Source organism: Dromaius novaehollandiae, chromosome 6 (genome assembly GCF_036370855.1).
Source record: "Dromaius novaehollandiae isolate bDroNov1 chromosome 6, bDroNov1.hap1, whole genome shotgun sequence".
Lineage (NCBI taxonomy): Eukaryota > Metazoa > Chordata > Aves > Casuariiformes > Dromaiidae > Dromaius > Dromaius novaehollandiae.
Window position 1 is genome coordinate 48683201 of NC_088103.1, and position 22745 is coordinate 48705945.

Consider the following 22745-nt stretch of genomic DNA (forward strand, 5'->3'; position numbering starts at 1 on the left):
CTGCTTGTAACTAGGTTCTCTGCTGCACTAGGCAGAGATTTTTGCTTAGTTTTAGATAAAGGAATTTCTGCATAAAATATCTGCACTGTGCATATTCCCCCCATTGCGATCTCTGATTGCTACAGCAGGTCTAATTAGTCCACTGAATTCAGCAGTTTTAGAGGTTGTTTGGATATACGTGTGCCAACCGCTTTCTTGTCTTGCTTGCTTTGTTAAGGGGTACAAGGGATAAAAGCAAAGAGGACACTCTAATTATTTGTTATATACCAGGAAAAAAATCGCATACTAAGGTGTCTGGGGAAGAAAACAAGCCAAGCTATTTTGTCTTATATCATGCCCTGTTTGCTTTTGGAGCTCATGGGAAAAGCTGCAGCAAGCCGTCCTGCGCCCTGGGCTCCTCTTCTTGGAGGGCTGTTCTTAACGCAGAATCAAGGCATTTTTTTTAAATATGAAGAAAAACATGCCGGAAAAAAATAACAGAGTGACATTGGAGAAAGGTGCAGTGCTGAGCTACCGGGAGGCGGGAGGGACAGGAGGGAGGACTAACCGGTTAGGTTAATCGTAGGTTAAATGCAATCATGGTAACGCGCACTCCCAGTAGCAGCAGCTGGGCGCACTGGTTAACGCTCGAAGGTACGCGTGCTTAGACGTATTAATATTAAACCACGACAATGACATCACCGCCTTTCTCCGCTGATTAACCTTTAACTTAGAAGCCAGATGACAGTCTGGGACTATTACAGCGAATAGGACAACAGAGGGGGAAAATGTGAACGTCTGTGGGAAGGGACGGAGCCTTCTGAAGAACATTCATCAAGCATGCATTTTTACCTGCCTAATCCGCATGGAATTTGTGCATTCATGTATTTATGCAGTTCTGTTCTTTCACGAATCTTAAATGCTCTGAAGCACATGAGGCGCATGAGGTCTGTAACTGGGTGCAAAGGGGTAAGACACATTCAATCACGTAACGACAGGTTTGCATGGAGAGGAAGAACTGGAATTTAGCCGCGCTGGCAACCTTCTCCTGAAAACTTCTGACCCATCATGTCATGGATGGAGTCGCTGTTTGAGGAAGAGGCTCCCGGGGCAGCCGTAAAGCCAGTGGCTGGGGTGTTCTACTAACGGGGCTGAAGCTTCCTGATGTTGGGTTACAAACATATATATGGGCAGGGGAGACAACCCAGAACCATCTGTGGTCACAGATGAGACGTTCTTAATGGTTCATAATGCTCCTGATAAAAAATAATTACCTGTCCTGCAGGACGTTTTGATAATAAACGACCCAACCTCTCCCGAATTTAATTGTTCTGCGGATTTAGGTAGCAGCCTAATGGCAAAATCCTCGGTCTCCCCGCGGATCTGTGCAGCTCAGTGCATCCAAGACACTTTCCGCTTCCTTTCCGGGATTTCGGCACTGCTGCGTGCAGGTGCACGGGGAGTGTCCTGCGGCGTCCTGGCGGACCCGTCCGGAGAACCCAGCCGGCACGGAAAGTCTTCTGTGCCCACAGCGACGAGAAACGAGCAGGAGCTAGTTTGCAAATAAAACCCTGATTTCTCCAGCCTGATTGAGAATTATTAACCCAAGAATACCTGCGAGCCTACAGATCCTGACCAGGACAGCATTGCCTGGGAAAGAGAATTATTTCTTTCCGCCACGGAGTTTCCCAGCGGAGTGAACAGGGCTTCTGCTCCAGGGACCCTCCACAGCCCACCGCGGGCCACCAGCCGCGTGCACCGAGTTTCCTCGCTGCTGGTTTTCTGCTTTCTTATGCACAACCGTGCTGGAAAGCGCAGGAAATCAGTGAAACGACGGCCATGCAGCGCCCGCCGAGGCAAGCACCGTATCGTGGGGAGTGGGATGAGGACGTGAAGACGGAGCAGAGAGCTGTGCTGGGCGCGCGGCTCGAGCAAGACGCAGCAACGGGCAAAGCAGCGAGCTCAGCCCTCCCGCTGCCTTTCCTGGCATGCCCAGTTTTGGGCTCAAATGCTCCATTTTCTTTGGATTAGCCTGCCAGATTTTCGTAAACTGTGTTTAGCACCGTTATTTTCTTGGTTCGGGTGTGGTGGAAGACGTAGCACTGCTAGGAGACTCCAGAGGGGCTTTTTTAGCCGCTATCTGCTCGTCCTGGAAATGCTGTCACAGGCACAATCTGGCCAAGCCGGCACTAAAAAATACACGAACACAAAAACTGCAGCATTAACTCAACAGTTGGGTGAGTGAAGAAGGCATCCTGCGGGCCCGCGTACTTCAAAGCCTTAGTAATAACAGAAAACAACTGGAAAAAGGACAAGAGCCAAAACAAACACGACAGGAAAGCAGAATTAAGGGACACCTTAGGAGAATTTTTCTGTTAGTCCTGAATTATGCTAAGAACTCTAAAGTAGCATTCACTGACCAGAAAATACCTCCTAAAGCTTCACTATATTTAACTACAGCAATACCATATAGCTACTTGCAATAGTAATGCTATATAAATACATGTATTGCAATACATATATATGCACACACTATATAAATATATGTATTATATGCATTTATATGTATCCATGTTTATATGTGTGTGTGTGTGTATATATATATACACACATATACACATAGAACAGGACTACTGCAAGTAGTGCTGAATAGCTAAAGGGTGGTGCTGCAAAGGCAGATGGATCACCAGCACCACATACACAATTTCCCATATCTGATGCACGAGTTTTATTTGGAGCATTGCATTGTATACTCCTAACGTGAACACCCTTCTTTTGAGATATCTGAGCATCCGTTCAACGTTCCCGTCGCCCCAAAAAGATGTGACTCTCCCTAAGTGTTACATACCCAAGCGTAGGTCGTTTGTCACTGATATCTATGCCATCTGTGACACAAATTGCTAAAAGTCCTCAGCAAAGGTCTCCAGACCTCAGACAGCTCTAGTTCAGCTGTCCAAGTTTTTAGGATTCAGGGCTTAATTCTGTTCCATCTCATCTATAAACCAAATATAATCAAATGTCTTACCAAGAGAACTGAAAAACAATCTAGAGTAATCCAAGTTGACTTCAGCATTGGAAGAAATGATAATTAGTGAAACTGGGTTGACAACTCTGTGCACGTTCTCTTGGTGGGGATTTCCTGAAGGGGTGAAGCCAGGTGAGAGAAGGTAGACAGAAAACCAATGAGCAATGAAAAATTAATCTTAATCTGACTGAAACAAGTGATCTTACAGAACCACTTTTCTTCTGTTTTCATGCATATCTCAGACATCGAGTGGAAAAAGATGGTTTGACTTCTGTGGCTGTTATTCCCAGGGAGCTACAAAACACTGATTTACATCAAGGGAATCCTTTCAAGAAAGAAGGCAACTTAGTGAAAAAAATTGAGTTAAAGACAGGATAATATATATGAAAATGATGCTTGAAAAAGTGAATACTTAAGCACTGTTGCTGGTGGGCTATCACGTCTGAAAGTCATATTGCATACATTTTTTTCCAAGCCACAGAAGGACATCCTGCTAACAAAAATAATGACTTTTTCCTGGTCTTTTCTGTACTTTTTTCCATTTGCTGGAATTTACAAGAAATTATGCATTCCTTCCCTCTGTGCGCATCCTCATCCTTCCCATCAGGTTCTTCACTCCTTTGCCTCCACGGGGTGATTTGCCCAGATTTCAGGCCAGTCTAGTTCATCGCTACAAAGCGGAGGAAGCCCATGCTGCACGGCAGGTTAGGGGCTATTTTGCAGAGATAATAACAGGAAAATACATGGGTCTGGTTGCTAGAATATGCAAAGCAGAGAGCCGGCAGTCCTGGGTTTTACTGAACCTGAAGCCTCTCTGGGCAACGCTGAGCTGCTCATCTTTCTTATTCAGTTTCCCCATCTGTAAAATGGGGATAGTAGCCTCACAGGATCATCCTGAATCTTCATTAATTAATACTTGTATGAGTTAAGATCCCTTTAATTTTAAGATATATTTAATCAGTAAACATATGACTAATAAAAGGAGAAACAAAAGTCAAATATCAGGAGGGCAGGGGCTGAAAGGGACGCTAAACCCCGTGAATCATCCCGTCTCCTCAGCGGGATTGCGCAGAGCTGAGCCATTCCCGCGGGATGTTTTCCAGCCTGCTCCTCCAGGGAAGGCACAGCCGCCGGGGCAACCTGCTCCCCCGCTCACGGGTTCCCACTGCGACGGGAAACATTCATGAGTAACTAAATAATTCTCCTTTGCTGTGATTTAAGACTCAGGTTTTGCTCTGTGCTGGGCGGACATGGGTAGCAGTTCAGTGCTTTGGTCTTTGCCGTGGTCTTTTACATAATTAAAGACTTCTCGTGTCCCTCCTCGGAGCCGATGCCGCCAGGCTCAACAACGCCACTTTTTCCTTTTTTCCCCCATTTGCATGTACAAGCACTTCCCTGGGCACCGACTAGAGTAATCCTGCTCTTCTGCATCACTGCCGGGGTTATCACGGAGAGTGGGAAAAGGGGAATTATTCTCACGGTATTCCACAAACCCTTGCAGGGCTGAGCCTTCCCCGGGGCAGCAGTCCGAGGAGGTGCGGCGTGAATACCGTGAGGATTGCTCTCAAAATGTTCCTCAGCTTTGAAAACTAACGTCAGCCCAAAGCAGTCATAACCATGCTCGGCTCAGCTAAATTTTTTGGTTTAAACAAATATTTACATATAGGAAAGGTTTCCTAGGAATAAGTTTTTGCCCATTTCTTCATTGCTTAAGAGAGAAAATAGTTTAAAATTTGAACATACAGATTTGGTCCCTCTTAAGTATAAGCTTACGTTACTATACTTCATTACCGTATTTCTATAAATTTCTATTTATTGCTGTATTTCTGAGAGACTGGATCTTAAGAAACAGTGATTAGGGAAATTGTGGACAAATTATTTAATTAAAGGGGTAGGAGAAAGGGGGAGTTTCCTTCCTGTACAGTGATTAAGTTATTACTTGCTTTTCTTCACTAGATAGAAACTGCAGATGAGTACACACAGACTGTAAAACTGTGGAGCTTCCAGAAGAGAACCAGTATAAACTTTACACTGTTTTGTTCAAAACACAGGTTTTCTTCTGCGCTTATGAAGTGCCTAGGAGACGACGGTCCCAAAATCCGAACAAGCACTGCTGAGGCATAAATTAATATTAGTAATGGTTGGTTGCTGCACATGGATTATTCAGAGGAAGTGCAGTCATCCTCAAAGCTTTCTGAAGACTCCTGATTTTCTTCTCTTTGTGGGTTAGTTGGGTCTTTTTTTATAGTAGCATCCTTATTCTGGAAAACGCCCATGGTTTTCACATTCCAAAGACAGCAATAATCGGATGTACCTGTGTTTCATGACCTTAAATTCCTGATGTTCACAGATGTCCTTGGTTTCTCTGCACTTTTTCACACTCGTGACCGAGGATGTGCGATACCGAACAGTGAACAAGCAGCCGCAAGCGTACTTGACTTTTGGACCTGAGATTAATATCACTTTGCTCTCCTTAGCTGGAAATTGCCCTTACGACAAATTTTCTATGGCTATTTTTTTCCCTACTTTATTCTCTCTTTCTAGGGATCTGAGAGTCTTTCCTCACTAGTCTAAAAATTCTTATAATCTAATGATCTGGAGAAATCAGGAGAAAGATCTTACTCCAGTGAATACCTGTTCTCCTGGGACAACAGCAGAGGGAAGGTTCTGCCGTGTAGGAAACCAGCAAATAGAGACAAAACTCTTTATTCAGATTTGATACCCCTGGCTGGAAGAGTACTCAGAGCTATCCTCTTTCAATAGAGTCTTAGTTTTCTTTCAAAATATTTAAGAGAAAGAGATGAGAATCTGAACATATACAAAAGAAAATGACATTAGGTTAAGTATATATACAATGCACTTATTTGCATAATTATTATGTTATATAGTACAATGTCTAAGAAACTGAACTTCTCTAAACACAAGAACAAAAACACTTCTAGAAACATCAGAAAACTGAGAAAATTAACACAAGCCTGTAAATTTCTTTTTTTTTCCTCTTGCAGCATTTCAAGTTTTCAAAGCAAGCTTCCAAATTCTTTCTTTCTCTTCATTTTGAGGAACTCGAGGCATTGGGTTGAGGGACCTGGTACCTGCAAAAAGCAGCTGCAAGTGGGGAAGCGAATATCTAAGAGAAAAGATACAGAGTGCAGTAGATTCGTTTATAGGCTGCGCCTCTGAAAGAGCCGAGTCGTCCACTCAACTCAAGTCCACTCGCTAAACTCGATAAAAATAGGCAGCCCAAGGTCACAGGTTCAAGGCTTGGCGATGCTGATGGCAATCGTAACTTTTCATGTAGGTGAACTCAGTTCAGTGTGGCTTCTTAGACTTTTTTTTTTCAGTAAAGCCCTGAAAAAAAAAATCTTTCTCTGAAAATGTATTTCTAAGTGTGAGAGAGCCCCAGTGCCAATATAGAAAATGATTCTTCTGCCTATTTCCAATAAAAAATAAATGGGATATATCTCAGGTTCACCTTTACTAGCAGACCACAGCTAATTTCCATCTCTGGGGTGTTTTGGCTTCCCCACTGTAATCGTCTGCCGAGGAGCCTTCTTTTCATCATCTCAGCAAGACTCTAAGTGAGCATGAATAGGGAACATGTAAGACTCCAGAAACCTCTACCTTCAAAGCTTTCTCAAGACTGAAATTTCTTACTCCTTCCAGAAGGTTTGCCTGAACTATAAAAGCATACAGAAAATAGCATCGAAAGTAAAGAGGGTTTTTAAAGAGTCGCCTCACGAGCACTGGGCAGGATTGCTCCAGCAGGTCATCGGGGCTATATCCACTTGACCCCAATTTAAGAGTTCTGTTGAGCATCCACTGGATTGAGAGAAAACCCTCTGGAGTTCATACTATCATGCCATAAGGAAACTTCTTCCAGACTGCACATTTAGCAGCCAGCTGAAACCTGCGTATGTTAACATAGAAACCTGTGTATGAATATGTTATTCCACTTGAACACAAGGAAAGCCTTCCCTGCTCTGAGCGTGCTCCAACGCTGGAGCAGGTTGCCCAGGGAGGTTGTGGAGTCTCCATCCTCGGAGATGTTCAAACCCGACTGGACGTGGTCCTGGGAGCACAAGCTGCTGCAGCTGACCCTGCTCGAGCAGGGCTGGGACCAGAGCATCCCCAGAGGTCCTGCCGGCCTCGGCCGTCCCGTGGGTCTGTACCAGGAGAGCCCATGATGCAAAAAATCCATTCACGCTCTGAGATGTAAACGATGGCTGAAGCTTCTCCATTTTGATAAAACTACACAGTTCCTTCAGGCCTGCTCATAATGTACATTTTCCAAAGCTTCAATTCAGCTATTTAATTATTTTTGCTAGTCCCTCGGTTGAAATTTGCAATTTTCCTCATAATGAGCCAGCTAAAAGGGACCTGATTATATCATTTAGCAGTGATATAATCATTGCACCAGCTTGAATTGACGCTGTCGTTAAAGCCGAGTGTAGAAGCCCGCACTGTCATATTGCCATGCCACCGGTGCCTTGCAGTACTATTACACTCCATCTCATCAGATGCTTCCTCATGTCATCCCATAAGTGAAAACAAGATCCATTTTCTCCCTCCCCCGGAACTGTGAAGACCAATGATTCCCGTTATACTCTACAAAATGTTCCTGTGTTGTTAATAACAGCGCAATTTGTCATAAGAGAATGACTCATCTGACTAAAAGTGCGCAGAAGACAAAAGTCTCATAAACACCCAAGCAAAAATGCTTCATTCCCCGTTTCCCTGCAGCCCCCGGCGGAGCACGTCCCGCTCTCCCCCTCGTGCATCCCAAGCCCCCGCTCCCCGCAAGCCTAGAACTGGGTCTTCTGGAGGAGTGTGCAAATACAGATAGAGAGTAATTTAAGAAAAAACCTTGAAAATGTTCTTTACAATCTTGTTATCCAGAAACAGGTTTGTCACCTGAAGCACAAAGTTTTCAATTCCTTTTGAGAGTCTTAGATTTATTCTTTTCTATTACTACTACTATTCTATTATTATTATTACTGCTATTTCTATTATTACTACTACTTTCTCTGTGACTGAGCACTTTTGTTTTTCATGTAAACAGACACTCATTACCTTGCTGAAACATGCTAACGCTGGACCTGTGACATGCTGGGACTGTGGATTAAATGGACAGGTATATTCAGCTTCACATCAGTTTGTCTGATTTCCCACTATTATTCTTCACCATTCACTTTCCATTTTACAAAAAGGACGATTGCTCATTAAGCAACACCTTGGTTCTTTTTATGTTTATTTTCAGGAAAAAGGACAAAAAATGAACTTTATTAAAAGTGCCAAAATAGCCATAGTGCAGGTGTGTGTCAGTCTCAAGTCCGTAACCAGCTGATGTCATCCCAGGCACGTCGGAAAGCTCAAAGCCTGCCTGTGAACTTAGCTGATTGCTGGCCACCTGGATCCCCGTTTAGATGCCACCACAGATGAAAGACCATCTGTGTAGCAAGATGCTGGAAACGAAAACCAGAGTTAACTAGTATGGCAGCAAATACATAATGGTTTCTACAAGGGACCATCAGTGCTGGACCACCAAGTCTTTGGATCTTTGACCGAGGCTCCCCAGCCCCTGTGCTGACCAGGGACAGCAGCCGAACTAGGATCAGACCCCAGCTTTCCATTTTTAATGTCAGTAGTATCACCGAGGAACGGCTTCGGCCGGCAGTACGAGCCCTGAGAAACATCTTATTCCCCACTAAATAAAAGAGCTACGTGGCGAGAAAGGTACTCCTCTGCGCAGCGTGAGTGAGGGTAGTGAAGCTTGGTCCTAGGTGGACAGGGATCCCCACTTTAAGGCAAACGCACGTAATAGTGAAAATTCAGTATTTTAGACAAAAAGGAAACAAAATCATGAAGGCATTAAAATAGAGGAAATATTCACATTCTAATTTATCAAAAAATCGGAGAGGCACACTCCTACTGACGCTCTTTTTCTACCGTTTTGTCAAAAGGAGTTTCTCACCTATTTTTATCATGAGGATGTACAAGCAGCCCTGAAAGTGCAAAGTGGATGGGCAAGTGTGTGGGATTTATGCGCAGAACCAGGAAGAAAAAAGACGGTGCTCAAACCTAGGAGAAAAATATGCCGTGTTCCTCTCACGGTCACCTCTTTCACCGCCCGCCCGCAACGTGGTAGAAGTCTGTGCGTGCTCTGTAATAAAGAGAAGATGGGGAAGGCAAAACACGGAGCTGCCGCTTTCGTTCCACTGCTTAACTGGGGATGGCAGGGGGAAGCAGAAGGCTTCACGCGGGGAAAGACAAAGCCAAAGTGAAGCAGAGCACGGCATCTAGATGAGGCATTTTCATGATTTAGACCGAAAAAGAGATCAGGCAGGAAACGATAAACCAGAAGTTCTGTTGGTTTTTTTTAAGTGGGTTAAGTAAGTAGAGGTATAGGAACGAATAGGAGCGGCTTAGCAGCACTGATACCGTATCCATGTACATGTTCTGCAGCAGACCTTTGGCCCGGTGTCCCCACGGAGCCAAAACCCCCATGGATGTAGTCAAAGTGTGAGCTGCCCCTCCTGCTTCTCTAAAACATCTGAATATAGGCAAGGGGTCTTTTCACCTTTTAGAAACTTTTAAAGAACTGTCGGTAGGAGACCAGTGAATTTCCCCCTGCACACTGCAAGCCACAGCCGCGTCTCTCAGAAGATGGTCTTCAACAGCATAAACGACCATAATCCTGATTCTGACAACACCTGCGCCGCTTTTACAGCAATGCAATTCCACACGTTTCCGCTAGGAAATACATTGATTCCTGATTCCCGGCGCTGGAGCCGGGAGGTGGCTCCTTCCCCGAGTGTCCCCGTCGCTCACGCGCATCCGACAAAGACTCGGATCACCCAGGTGAGAAACGGTGATGGACTCCCTTGGGGCTGGGGTGTCACCACGCCTGGCCACGTAGGACCACTTCGGTCGCTTGCATCTTTGGTTACGATTAAGATTCTTTCAAAGTTTTTTATTTGCAATCTCTCAGAAACTACAATTGCTGCTTTTAATGGGTTACATGTGGCTTGCTTTCGAAGTCTCATCCCTAATACTAAAACACTAAATTTGAAAGACAAAAAGCTGAAGTCGATTTTTTTTTTAATTTACAAATTACAGAAAACATGTTTTTTAATTGGATGTGCAAGAGAAAACATTTGTAATAACAACTGACATAAACAGCATTTTAAAATAACTTTTCTATACAGAGCAATTCCTTGGAAACAAATAGTCTGAATGTAATAACACGAATTTTGCATTTACGTACTTATTTCTTTATTTGTATCACTTTCTAAAGGGGAAAAAGGTATATTTATTCTGGATCTCCGAAAATAAAGGCAGAGAGCCCAATATCGTACAAAGTTAATACTGCATTAGAGCTGCACAGAAGTGGATTTTCCCACCTGCAAGGCTCGTGCTTTCTCCGCTACCAGGCTTCCATGTCTCTCTGGCTGTTGAAATCGCAGCCCGACCTCGGTCAATAGAAAGCTGTTAGCAAATTAATGAAGTCTGCCTCTTAGTCCTGATGAGAACACAGCTTCCAAATTTCTGATATCACTTTGCAGAAGGTCACAGCAAAGGCTAAAAACAATAGTTTGGAAAGCGAAAAAGCAGAAGGCATTGAGGGAAGGTGAAAAGAAAGCGTGTCTGACATTAACGAGATGGGAAAAAGGTGAACAGCGGATGCAGAGATGTCCTCGAGAAGCAGGAACTCCTGCTATCCACTACGGAAACAGCTCTCCAGGCACGACTTCTCTGCTTTTCCCGGGACACAGGTAAAAGAAACCAGCCTGTTTCTTGCTGATGGGAAACCCCGATTACGTGCATGAACGGGCTAGTTTTGGCTGTATTTGGCTCTGCGCACGCTCCTGGATGGACCAGCAGCAGCTGCCGAACTTGGAGCATCCCGAAACTACAGCCCTGAGCAAGCCTGAAACGGGCCTAAGCACCAAAGGTCCAACAAGAAGACCAAGAGCAAAGCACATCGCCTGCCTGCGGCTTACAGCGAAGCGTGGTCATGGGTCAATGCCACGTCACGGACACGCTCAGCAGCGAAGTCACGGCCTGGGGCACAGCATCTCCGTAAGACTAAAAGTACAAAGCACAATTACAATTCTGTCAATCTTAAAGACCTATAAAGTTAAGTGCAATAATATGTGTTTGGTTACCCTGAGTAGCCTTAGTACCTGCAGGAATCCCAGTGCACCAGCCCATCTGAGGAAGTGTCTTAGAAGGAAAAAAGTAGAAATATGGTTGACTTGGAAATTGGATTCTAAGATGATAGTCGCATAATGGGCAAGAGCACTTGAGAGGCATCACAAGGATGGGTAGAATGATAACTACAACCAAATGTGCCTTTGGAAAGAAATAGAGGAAGAAGAGAGAAAAAGAGAAAAAGGCGGGAGAGAAAGAGAGAGAAGGAAGGAAGGGAAGGAGGAAGGAGGGAGCCTATCAGGCTTGTTTTGCCAATATGTAATCTTTTTTCTCAACTTGCTTTTTGACTAATTACTTGAATTTTGATTATTCCCTACCACCTTATTGGCTACTTTTCCTTCAGAAGGAAGCTGGCAAATACCCTTCCTCCTCTCGCTCGGCCCTTTTGCCATTTTTGTTGCATTATGCTGTGCCCCGTTGCACGTTACTTGTACTGCACATCGCATTTCTGGTGCTTTTGGACTGTTTTGCTAAAGATTCAATTAAACTGGCCAACACACATCTTTCCTGCTTTCTTCGTAACGTTAACCTCTCAGCTGCGGTCTCCACTGACCTGTTCCCACAGGTTGCTGTTACTGTGCACAGAATTTAATGGATGTGCTGGATTATAACGGATAACGTGCGCCTCTTTGATCTCACACTTGCATGATGGGCATCTAAGGTAAAGATGTGACCTACTGTCATGTCTTCCTACTGCAGTATAAAACAAAGGTATTTCACAGCATTCATAACAAATATATAACAAATAGCCTGGCTCAATAGCAGTTTCATCCCTTTATCTTATATTCCCCTCTTTGGGGATACTAATGCATTTTGAGCAGCTTCTCTCTGAGGCCCCCACAGCACCTGCAGAGCTCCAGGACAGCCGACGTTGGGCATCCACCTGAGTTAGCCTCCGTCTAGGCTCGGTGCCGGCAGGTTTATTTCTGCCACAACAACCGTTCGGAGCTGTTGCTTCCACTTATTCCACCTCCCATCCATCTTGCAAATATTTGATACCTCGTTAATCATTTATTGGAAGGAGAGAGACCCGTTGGAGACACGGGTCTCAACACAACGGGAGTCACTTTTATCCCTCCGTTACGCAGTTCACTCGTCCTCCTCTCCTGAGCGTGCAGCTCAGACCCCTCAGAGCACGGAAATTCACACTTATTTATAAACCAGAACCTTTTTACACAGTGCCACCAAAAGAAAATAAGTAAATAAACTACTTGGGTGCTTTCAGCCCAGCTGTACGAAGCAGCGGAGGTGAAACCTCCGGTCTCCGCTCGCCTTGCACCCGGGGCGTCCGTTCACGTTTCGTCCGGAGGCTGGAGACCCGCCAGGCTCCCACGGTAATTCCGAGCCTAGAAGCAGCGCTTAAGTGAAGGAGTCCTCCGCTCCACGTGCTCCCGTTCGTTTTACACCGTGACGCAGGGACAACGCCGGCAGGCTGTAAGACATCTCAAAGCCTGCCATTAATGGAAAAAATCCAGATGAGAACGTCGCTTTAGCCAGGCCCCCGATGCAGCTGCGTGAAGCTCCACTGCTTCAGCGTCCTGGTTAGGTCCTTCACACCCGGTAGCAGCAGCACCAGCCCCGTAACACGCTTTTACTGAACGGACGCTGAACCAGATCTCGCGACTAACGTGGCTCTCCTGCTTGCCGTGGCACGGAAAGCTCGGACGCAGCTGTGGGCACTATGCTTCGTGGCATACGTCCTTGCTGAGCACTGCTCGAGGAGCAAAAGCGGACGAACGTAGCCTTGTCTGCAGCTCTGAGACCTGGAGAACCCAAACGCTTAAGGCTTTCCTCCTGCTTTTTCAATCATCGGTGCACAATTGCCATTTGCAGAAGCTGGGTGGAACCGATGCCTATTTGAAGTGATCCAGAGCCCTCGGAGGGAGTCCCAAATCTCTGCACAAAATACGCAGGTTCGGGTGGCTGATTTCCCACCCAACAGGCTTCTTTGCTTGGCAGTACGTTAGCAGGGCTCTCGAACCATAACAGATTACACAACGAGTATTTTTATCCAGAAATATTGCATTTGTACTTTCCCTAATTTTTCGTTACACTGTATTTCAATTTTATGTTACAGGAGGAGTTTTCCTTTTTTCTCCTTTTTGGACAGTTCAGAACAGATACGCCTACGCAACACTGCATACCTCTGAAATGAAGGCTGTCTCAGAGCCCAAAGGCATTTTAAGTCCTTAAATTATGATCGCTACCTTTTTTTTAATAAAAAAAGCATGTAATACAAGAAGAAAATGTAGCTGGATATAGTTGAGGTATCATATATGGAGGTACTTGTGAATGCTCGGTATCCCTGAGAATAATATAGGCAGCGGTCAACAGAGGTGATATTTTCTTCTAAACCAAAACAAACAAAAAACCTTCCCAGGACCTGATCCAGCACCCTCCGAAGCCAAGCGAAAACTCTCAGCAACTTTCCTGTGAAGCTGGAGCGAGCTCAAAGCCTGCGTATTTCTGTTTTGAAGGAACCGTGTAAACGCCATCTGCTTGCAGTCCCCGCGGGGAAACGCCAGCTCTGTTTTCATTATTCGGTTCGCTCTCTGCCGTGGTTTGCACTCAACTCTTCCAGTTTTACCAAACACAGTATTTTACAGTGCAGTGCTCAGCTGCCTCGCGGCGGCCTCAGTTCCCGCGGCATGACTGACATTAAGCACTGCTTTAATTAAAAAGAAAGCTTTCTTACATCATAGCAACATCTCTCTTTATCCTCCGGAAAACAGGATTCTAGTCATGGAGCATAACAGGTTTCAAGATACCACAACAGAGCTCTCTTTGCGTTTTTCTTTCCCTCGCCCACCATCCCCCTGATTTATGCACGATACGACCTGCCTGAGCGCAGCATCGCCCGTGCTGCCGGCCAGGGCGCACACGAGCAGAGGCTCAAATTAAGGAAGACGTTGTCCTATATATATATAAAATTGATGTTCTCCGGACGGCAAGCTGGCTTCCGCGCCCAGCAGCACTTCCCCGCTTGCCGCAAAGGCCACGCGCGGTCGGCAAACCCTGGTCCTCCAGGTGTTGGGGACCAGCGGCAGGACGTCCCAGGACGCCAGGCAGCCCTTGACCAGGACCTACACCGCTTTGGGGGCAAAACTAACCCAGGGAGCTGTGGTTAACCAAAGCACCTCAGACCTCGGAAACTGGGTCCTTCACCACTGGTGGAACCGAATAAAAACCTTCACAGTAACCAAATCAGGAGATAAGGCCCTAATTCATTAACTCAGTTCGGCACTGGCACGTGAAATCTTGCTTAGATTGTGATTTGAGGAGGAGGGTTTTTATAATTTTGAAATAATTTTTGACAGAAACATTAAAATGAAGACATAAGATGAAATTTATATACCCCTCTAATTTTCAATAGCATTATGTATAAATTATTTTGTTTTCTAGCTAGACAATTTTGAACATTTGAAAACTTTTCATCCTTTGGAGGGGCAAGAAAGGATAAAAATAATCATAATAACGTGGCGTTGTGGATAAAGCGAATGACTGCGCCCATAGGTAACCTCAGTTCTCTAGCTGAGTCTTGTTTCTTCAGTGTTGATAAAAGGAGCAACTATGGCATGTGCAACTGCCCAAGCAGTCCTGAAAAACTAGATATCTGCTGTCCAAAGTCTGAAGTTACTCAAACCGAGATACAGAGAGAAGGAAGTTATCTAGACATGAGTCAGGCCGTCGGAAGCAGATCCCTTTGCATCCGTGTCTACATCATCATGTCGAACCATATTTCTGTGCGCAATATTTTTTTTTTTATATTGCCATGCAAGAGAAGATAACATTAAGGTCAGTCACTGGTAAGAAGAGCAATAGTACTCAGGGATTCGTTAAGCAAACCTACGGAATCGTGTGGCAATTTGTGCAAATTGCTCAAACAGCACATTTCAGCTCTTTAGTCCTTTTAAACTACTAAAGTGTACTGAGCTTGTTTTTTGTAGTATTATATTATTGTATTTGTTAGAAAGACACACTAGTATACTTTGGCTCCAACTGAAGATGTTTTTTTCTCAACATACTGAATGTTTTACCATGAAACGAAAGCATGAATTTTAAAGTGAATGAAATAAGGCATATTAACTCAAAACAACACAGTAAGTCTGCAGGTCTCCTTTTAGCAGACTTTTCGAGGCATGCTGTCAAATGGTGACCAAATTTAAGTGCCTGCTCTCCAATGCCCATCCCAATCGCTGAACAGGGTGAGCACGCAGCACTTCGTCCATCAGTCGGATCTGCTCCTTAGCCCTTCCCAGAGAAAACAAGGCTGTTTCTTCTGACAGATTTGCTAAAATACAGTGACCAGATATAACAAAGCCCATGATTTAGCCCAGAGCAGGCAAGCATGGAAAGCCTACAAAGTTTAAAGAAGAGGGAAAAAACCAAAATATTCGTAGAACTGTACTGTGTGTGTAGAAGCTCTAGACTAAAAATCCCCAAAAAGCCTTGCAAGCCACTGTCTGCATCAGCTGGTGCAGGCCAAGATTGATGACAATGATAAGTATGATGAATTGATGTTGTAATTATGAACATATGAAGTTTTATGAGAAGACAACGAATGTGTCGCTATTCTCACACAGCTGAAAAAGCACCACCATATTCCTCCAAATTGTTTGCAGCCTCACAAATGACTCATTAATGTAGCTCTGCCTTCAGATAATGTTTTATCCATTGCAAATGCTTTTGCACCTGAAGACTATTTACAATTCCACACTGAAATTGGGTTTAAAGAGCCAAACCTTACTGAAAAGCACTTAAATTCCTTCTCTTGTTCAGTAAAAACCATTCTCAAGAAAAAAGAAAAAAAACATTTTTACCTTGCAAAGCTTCTGAACAGCGTTCTGCAAGACCTACATATGCTGAGGCCGTGAAGCTGAACAAAAATATAAACATGAATAGATTTGTTTTTGACTTGCTAAACATGTACACAATTGAGTTAGAAATTGCAATGTTTGCTGATACGGGAGCTGGAAACATGCTTCACATACAAATAAATTCTGGATACCATCATATAATACTGACGCAGGTGTTTAATCAGCCCTAGATTAGTTACTACTGCGGCAGTAGTGACTGAACGGGAAGACGATAATAAGCAGCCAAAGACTGCTTACATTACAGTTATCGTAAATAAATAACATTTACGATAAATAATAGCATAAATAATAATAATAAACACCGGTGTCTGCATGTTCCCAAACGCACAGGACTGGGCGAAATCCCGCTCCGTCATCGAGGCCGCGTGGGGTCTGGCGCTAAGGGAGCCCGTACAGCGTTTGGAAACATGCAGTGCACCAAACACCCTATCACCATGAAACAGCGCAATTTGAAACCATTACAGTGATTTATAAGAGTAAAGACACCACTGGTCTGCATGTCTAAAGGAACAGACAGACGATCCTTGTGCCTCCAAAACGTCACCATGTTTTGTACATATTTGTTACAAATAAGTGGGGGAATTTTGCATTCATATGATTACTGGGTAAACGTGAAAACTAAACTCGCTGACGCTTAATATATGTTGATATGCAGGTTTACATTTCTGGTTTACATTTCTGGTGAGACTACTATATGAATGCAAGGCTACCTTGTTGTTAGGTAAAAATATTTACATTATACGAAGCTATTGTTGCCCAGCAATTCCACCGAACATGGTTGCAGTTTTTGCTGAATATCTCTGAGCTGCCGAGGCGCCCGGAAAGCCCTGTGATGCATACGGACGTATCGCCTTTCTTGCAGATCAGGAGCTTTTGCTTTACCAACTCACTCGACGACAGGCTGAAACGCAGCGGCGTGGCTGGGTGCTTGGGGATCCGCAGCGAGGCCTCTGCAGAGGCGCTGGTGCAAAACGCACGTCACAAGACTGACGACGTACTGCGATACCCCAGACACGCGGGCTTCTAAGGGAAGCAGGTGCACAGTAAGCAGCTTAGGGGAAATTAGCATTTTTCTGGAGGCCTGTGCTAATTTGCTATCAGATCATGAACCATTTATAGCTGTAACTTGTACGAAACTGCAGCTTTCTGCATTTTAATATCCTCTGAATTTTTAAAGTAAATAATGGATATTACTGTTCACATGGCTATGATCTTTAATGTACCGTTTACTTGATGCATAATTTTTTATGGAAAGAAAGCATAAATATCTCATTTCCCTTCTTAAAAGTAATAAAAATGTATATGTATATAAAAATGTATATGTATAATGCTCCAAACTATGAGGACATATTAATGTGGACTACTCAAAATACTTTTGTGTATTTATTTAGTGAAATCTGCTAAAGCCGGAATTTAGGTATCCTTCGCTACTGTTACTGTAATCTCTTCACTACCTTATCGTTGCTTTCATCACTTAAACTCTGACTGCTTTATAGGGAGCAACTTAGGAACCAATGTTTTATGGTGTTTTACTTTCACGTTACTCACTATTCCCATGTCTCAAATAAGACCCATCCTCTTCTCTCCAGTCAGAGCAATGAACGACAGTTTAAAAACACCAGAAATTTTCCTCTGCTTTCTCGCTGAACTTCAGCCCAGCTGCCTGAGACCAGCACAAGGACAGCACAGCCCAGCACCACTATTTACTTATAGTGATTAACAAATAGGAAATTAATTATACTCTGTCCCTAACCAGAAGACAGGATGAGAGATAAAGATAAATATTGCAGACATTAACACCTGCACACCATAGCACCAAAGCAAAGACCTGAGTGTTTTTTAAGTGGATCCTTAAATACTGTTAATGTGATTTATCGTCTGTAGCAGTTACCCTGTTCTAGAGAAGAGTGATGAATCCACCTATTCAACCAACTTCTGGATATATGAACTTTAAGAAGATTTTTCAAGATCCTTTCTCAAGATCCTGCTTTTAGGTGATGGGCATTAGCAGCCAGCGAACACGGGTCCCAGCTGGGAGGCATCTTCGCGGGGAACCCAAGCGGTGGTGGATGGACCATTTTGGGTTGCTTATAGATGACTTTCTAGGAGGAATTTCTCAGGAAGCCCCCAAGTATCTCCTCTTGCTTCAAGGGTCGGTCTCATCTCCCTCGCATTAATGATGCCGAATTTCAGCAATTCCACCTGCGAATGCCACCGCCTGCTCTCCAGCTTTCCTGGGGCCGCTTGCTCTTTGCGGGCTCAGTGCTGGGAATAACGGCAGCCCGGCTGCAGACCCGGCCATGCTGTACCGACAGAGGTGCTGGGGTGGCCAGCACACGGCTTGCGCAAGGCATTTCGTCCCCAGCCTCCCTCCTGCCCAGCTCCCAGGGGCTCCTGCTTTCACACGCGTTTCCTCTTCCCACTAAAGTGTCCGCTGAGCTCCCCATGCAGCATCCCACGCAAGAGCCAAGGAGCAGTCAGCTCTGCGGCCCATTCCCCTTGTCCTGCCTCCCCTTCGCTTAACCAAACACCCAAACAACCACCCTCAGATGATCTACTCCCATTGCCGGTCACAACAAACCTCTAGCCGAGCTTTAGTTCAGGCCGTTCTGCTCACCTGATCTGTATTACAGAAAGGCAGATGAATTTCTCTAAAATTCTCAGCGAGACGGGCCGGTTTCGATGATGGAAGCATTTTAATTTAAATGATGATGATGCAGGAGCCCAAGTGGAATTTCATAAGGGCGTCGGGGCCCTGAGAGGCGGCGAGCAGGCAGCAAGGCCGTTCCTGGGAGGAAGGAGGCACTCTGCCATCTCTTCTGCGCGGTGATCGACGACCCGAGCGAACGCACACAGATCTGCTGAATTGCAGCTGGATCAGCTGCAATAAATGGTGTTTCTCTTCTCCCTTTTGGGAAAACAGATCAGCGTGTCACTAAACATGGCATAAAATGGGCTGCTTCTGCTTTGTTGTTTTTTACTTAATGTTTTTATAGTTTATATACTAATAATTCATGTATAATACCACGCAATGGATTGTATTAGGGAAGAGAGGTGAATCAGAAATTACGTACTCTCCTCACATTTTAGTTAGACTTAAGCTTCTAAATTTATCTACTTATATGAGGTCTAATCCAAGATCTACTAAATTCTTTTTCATTATGCCGTGTTTTGTGCCTGGTTCACAGCCACAGCGCACACTGTGATCTATCAACAGGTTAATTAGGACGAATAGACACATTTAAGCAAGAATCCCCCCAGACTATATTGGACACTTTCGCAGAGACAAAGAGACCTTTGTAAACACCAGGTCTGGTCCCAGGTGGCTCCTCAGGGAGACATGAACTTTGGTGAGAACTTCTCAAGGAACATCAGAGCTGCTGGAACATTTAAATACCAAAACTATACGTATTGACGTACTCTGGAGAAACGGAGCTGGATCTGCTGTGCCTGTAAACTCTGCCAAGACAAGTGCCACGCTGCACTTTTAAGGTGCTGGCTCAGACCCTCGTTCCTCACTACGAAGACTTGGGAGCCTGGAGGCATCTGGCACGCTCCAATACCCGCAGCACCGCATCTTCTCCCGTCTGGTCACTGCGGGCACCGCTGGGGTTTCTTTTTAGGCAAACTACAAGATAATTCTCACTGAAAGGTTATAACTACCGTACATCCAGGCCAGGCCACCAGACCCCGCGCCGGCAGCGGTCCTGCTCCGCGCTGGAGGAGGGCGAAGGCAGCGGCGGCAGCATCGCTGGGATCCCAGGCGGAGGCTGCCCTAGGACGGGTTCAGCCTCCAAAATTAGTTTCTCAAACCGTGCACATCCTGCATGGGCACACGCACGCAGGGCAGCGACGCGGTGCCGCGGGTCGCAGCACAGCCAGCCTCGTAAAGGCGGGACAAATTTGGGTTCTTTAACGAGCAGGAAAATGACACTCAAGAAGAGTGATGTATTCCTGTGTGTCAGCGGCTCCTGGAAAGTGCTGTTGTTTGCCCTGCAGTTCTTCAGCGGACAACACTTTAATGTCCTGGTACCAAGCACAACTGCATATCTCTCCAGTGATGAGGGAAAATAAGCCTAGTGCTAAGGCAAATAGAAAATATCGATCTATCTTCAGGTACTGTAACTGAAAATCTTTTGTGAAATGTATGTTCCCATATCGCTGCTGATCAATGTCCTTTGTCTTTTACCAACTAATATGCTGTAGTGGAAAGTTTAACCTTGAACACCGGGAAAAAATGCATGTGAGCATCAACGACCGTGAGCTGTGCAAGTCCTGCAGGGGAGCAGGGGGGGGGCAAAGCCCCTCGCTGCCCCACGCCGGGGCCGGGGCCGGGGCCGGGGCCGGGGCTCGCTGTGCAGACGGGCTCCCGAGCACCGGTGCTTAACGGCAACGGGGAGCAGCAGGATCCCTCCCTCGGGCCAGGTTGCAGATGGGTTTTGAAGCCGAAGGTAAGAATTTTTGAACCTGATTGCACAAAGCTTCGAATCACATGAATCCTCCCAATATTATCAAACTGAAGGTTTCATTCTTTGAGGACAGCAGGCAAGATATCGTTGCTATTCAACAGCTGTAAATATTTGGAGAGACTGCTATTAATTTTATCTGTGTTTGCTTGTGCCGAAGGTAGAACCTGGCTGAGATCACAAAACATGCGCTTTTTTGTTGTTGTTCTTGTGCATTTGTTGCCACTTGATAATATGCCCAAGTAATATGAATATTCAATGTTATTTCTTTGCTTTCCTCCAAAACCATACATTTTTGCACCTGTTAAAAGTGTTAATACAAAACATAGCAATACAATACAACTTCATTTTGTAAAGCTCGCTCTCAAACACAGACTTTGCATGTTCAAACACCACTTAAAGCTAGAGATGTTAAAAAAAAAGGAAGAAGATGCTAAACAGGTTGGCAGAGCAGAGAAGGCGCGGTGCAAAAAGTCGCAGTGGCAGCCAACATGTCTACTGTAGCCTTTTAAAAACGTATAGGTTATGCAAAGGGAAGCCTGAAAGCAAGGGCGAGCAGTCAATGCCAAATGCGTGCAGGATGGCTGCAAAAACAAATCTGAAGGGGCACAAACACAGCCAAAACAAACGCAGCTCTTCTATTTAAGCAAATTTTCAGTCAATGCCCTGAAGCAGCTAATCAGCTCTAATTTAGGCCAACACTTGAAAAGCTTCCTGTTTATTATGGAATTCATGATTTGGGATGAGATTTTTTTTTTTTTCAGGTCAGCTTGTTTGTGTCTCCTCTGTGCTTTTATTACGAGTGTGCCGTAAGATTATTTTTCATGCTCTTATACCACTGACAGCATACTCCTCATAATTGCGTCTAACAAATATTGATTTTTGTCTCCAAAAGAGTAAACAGAAATATTAAAGTGTTTTCATAGAATGCAAAAACACTAGTGGAAAACATATTTAAACATGGCCTGATGGGGATGAAATCTGCATCTTGGGACAGAGTATACGGCCGCAAAAAGCGGTACCAACCTGCGCTGGCTTAAAAATGTAGCAAAACAGCGTATCGTCCAGAACGGTGCAATTGAGCTAGGTGCCAAGAAAACGTTGTCACTAAAAGCGGAAGCTTCAGCCCATTCCGCCTCAAACATCAGTGCTTGAAAGCATCTTCCCAATGTTCCCTGCATGGGGGGAAATAACCGAGTCTTAGCCTCGGAAACCTGCTCAGGCTGATTAAATGTGCTGCCGTGCTGCATTTGCTGTAAAGTCAAGGGGTGAAATTTCCTCCGCAGCACACGGGCTGCGCTGCCGTCGTCGCAGCGCGCGATTACCCCAACGCCCTCCGCGCTATCCGCAGCCTCTCTGAGAAAGCAGGTCTCATCTAAGCGAAGATGCAGCACAATAAAAATTCATCATTTTGTCAAAAAGCTGTAGTCACTCTCTAGGTTTTAGTGTTCTGTTTTCTTCTCTTTATTTCTTCCTTTCAACTCTTTTAGTGGGTCTTCTCTCCGGTAGACATTATTTTACCATTTCAGCTTTATAACTTCTCTCTCACTTGAGAAGTTTCCTCGGAGTTTTGCTAGCGTGTTTGGGGGCCCCTCGCCCTCGGGGGTCTCGGGGGACGTGTTCATCCTGCCCGAGTCACTGGGGATGCTCCAAGGCCGGTAGCATGCTTGGACCGTGCCCCGTTTGCCCGATGACTTCAGCGCGTCTTGTACTAACAGCAAAAACAGCCAGCGTGGCCCGGCTCCGCTCGTCACTTGTACTCAAGACTTGTACTTTAGCTTATTATGTCTATTAAAACTTCCTCAAAAAGCCAAAGGAGCAGGAGCAAAGGCAGTGCGGGTGCAGGAGGGACCCCGAGCTAAGGCCAGCAAACCTTAAAGCAGTTTCTGCTGTAATTTCCCCAGTACTCTGCTCGGTTTCCATATGCCATAAAATCATACGGGCGTTTTGGGTTTTGTATTTGCCTCTGCGTCTCCCTGTTATGAACCACTGAACCAGACTTCCCAAAGAAATATCTTTCCTTTCAAGCACAAAAAACGCAAAGACCAATCCTTCGTCGCTTGCTCTCGGCCGGGTACCGGTGCTGTTAACGCTTCCGCTGTCCCTTCGCTCTGCAGGAGCTGTTAAGAGCCCGAGCTGTGAATCGGGGCCCAAACACACGAGGGGATATTTAAACACAGAACAGAG

The 22745-nt window shown here is 45.1% G+C and overlaps 1 long non-coding RNA gene across 1 annotated transcript; it reads right to left on the minus strand.

Moving 5' to 3' along the window:
* Window positions 1-14817: 14817 nt before the first annotated feature.
* On the minus strand, window positions 14818-22531 carry LOC135328772 (uncharacterized). Its single transcript, XR_010389811.1, has 2 exons — window positions 19756-22531; window positions 14818-19000 (listed from the first exon to the last, which is right to left on the minus strand). It is a non-coding gene; the product is annotated as an uncharacterized LOC135328772 (long non-coding RNA).
* Between the last annotated feature and the right edge of the window lie 214 nt (window positions 22532-22745).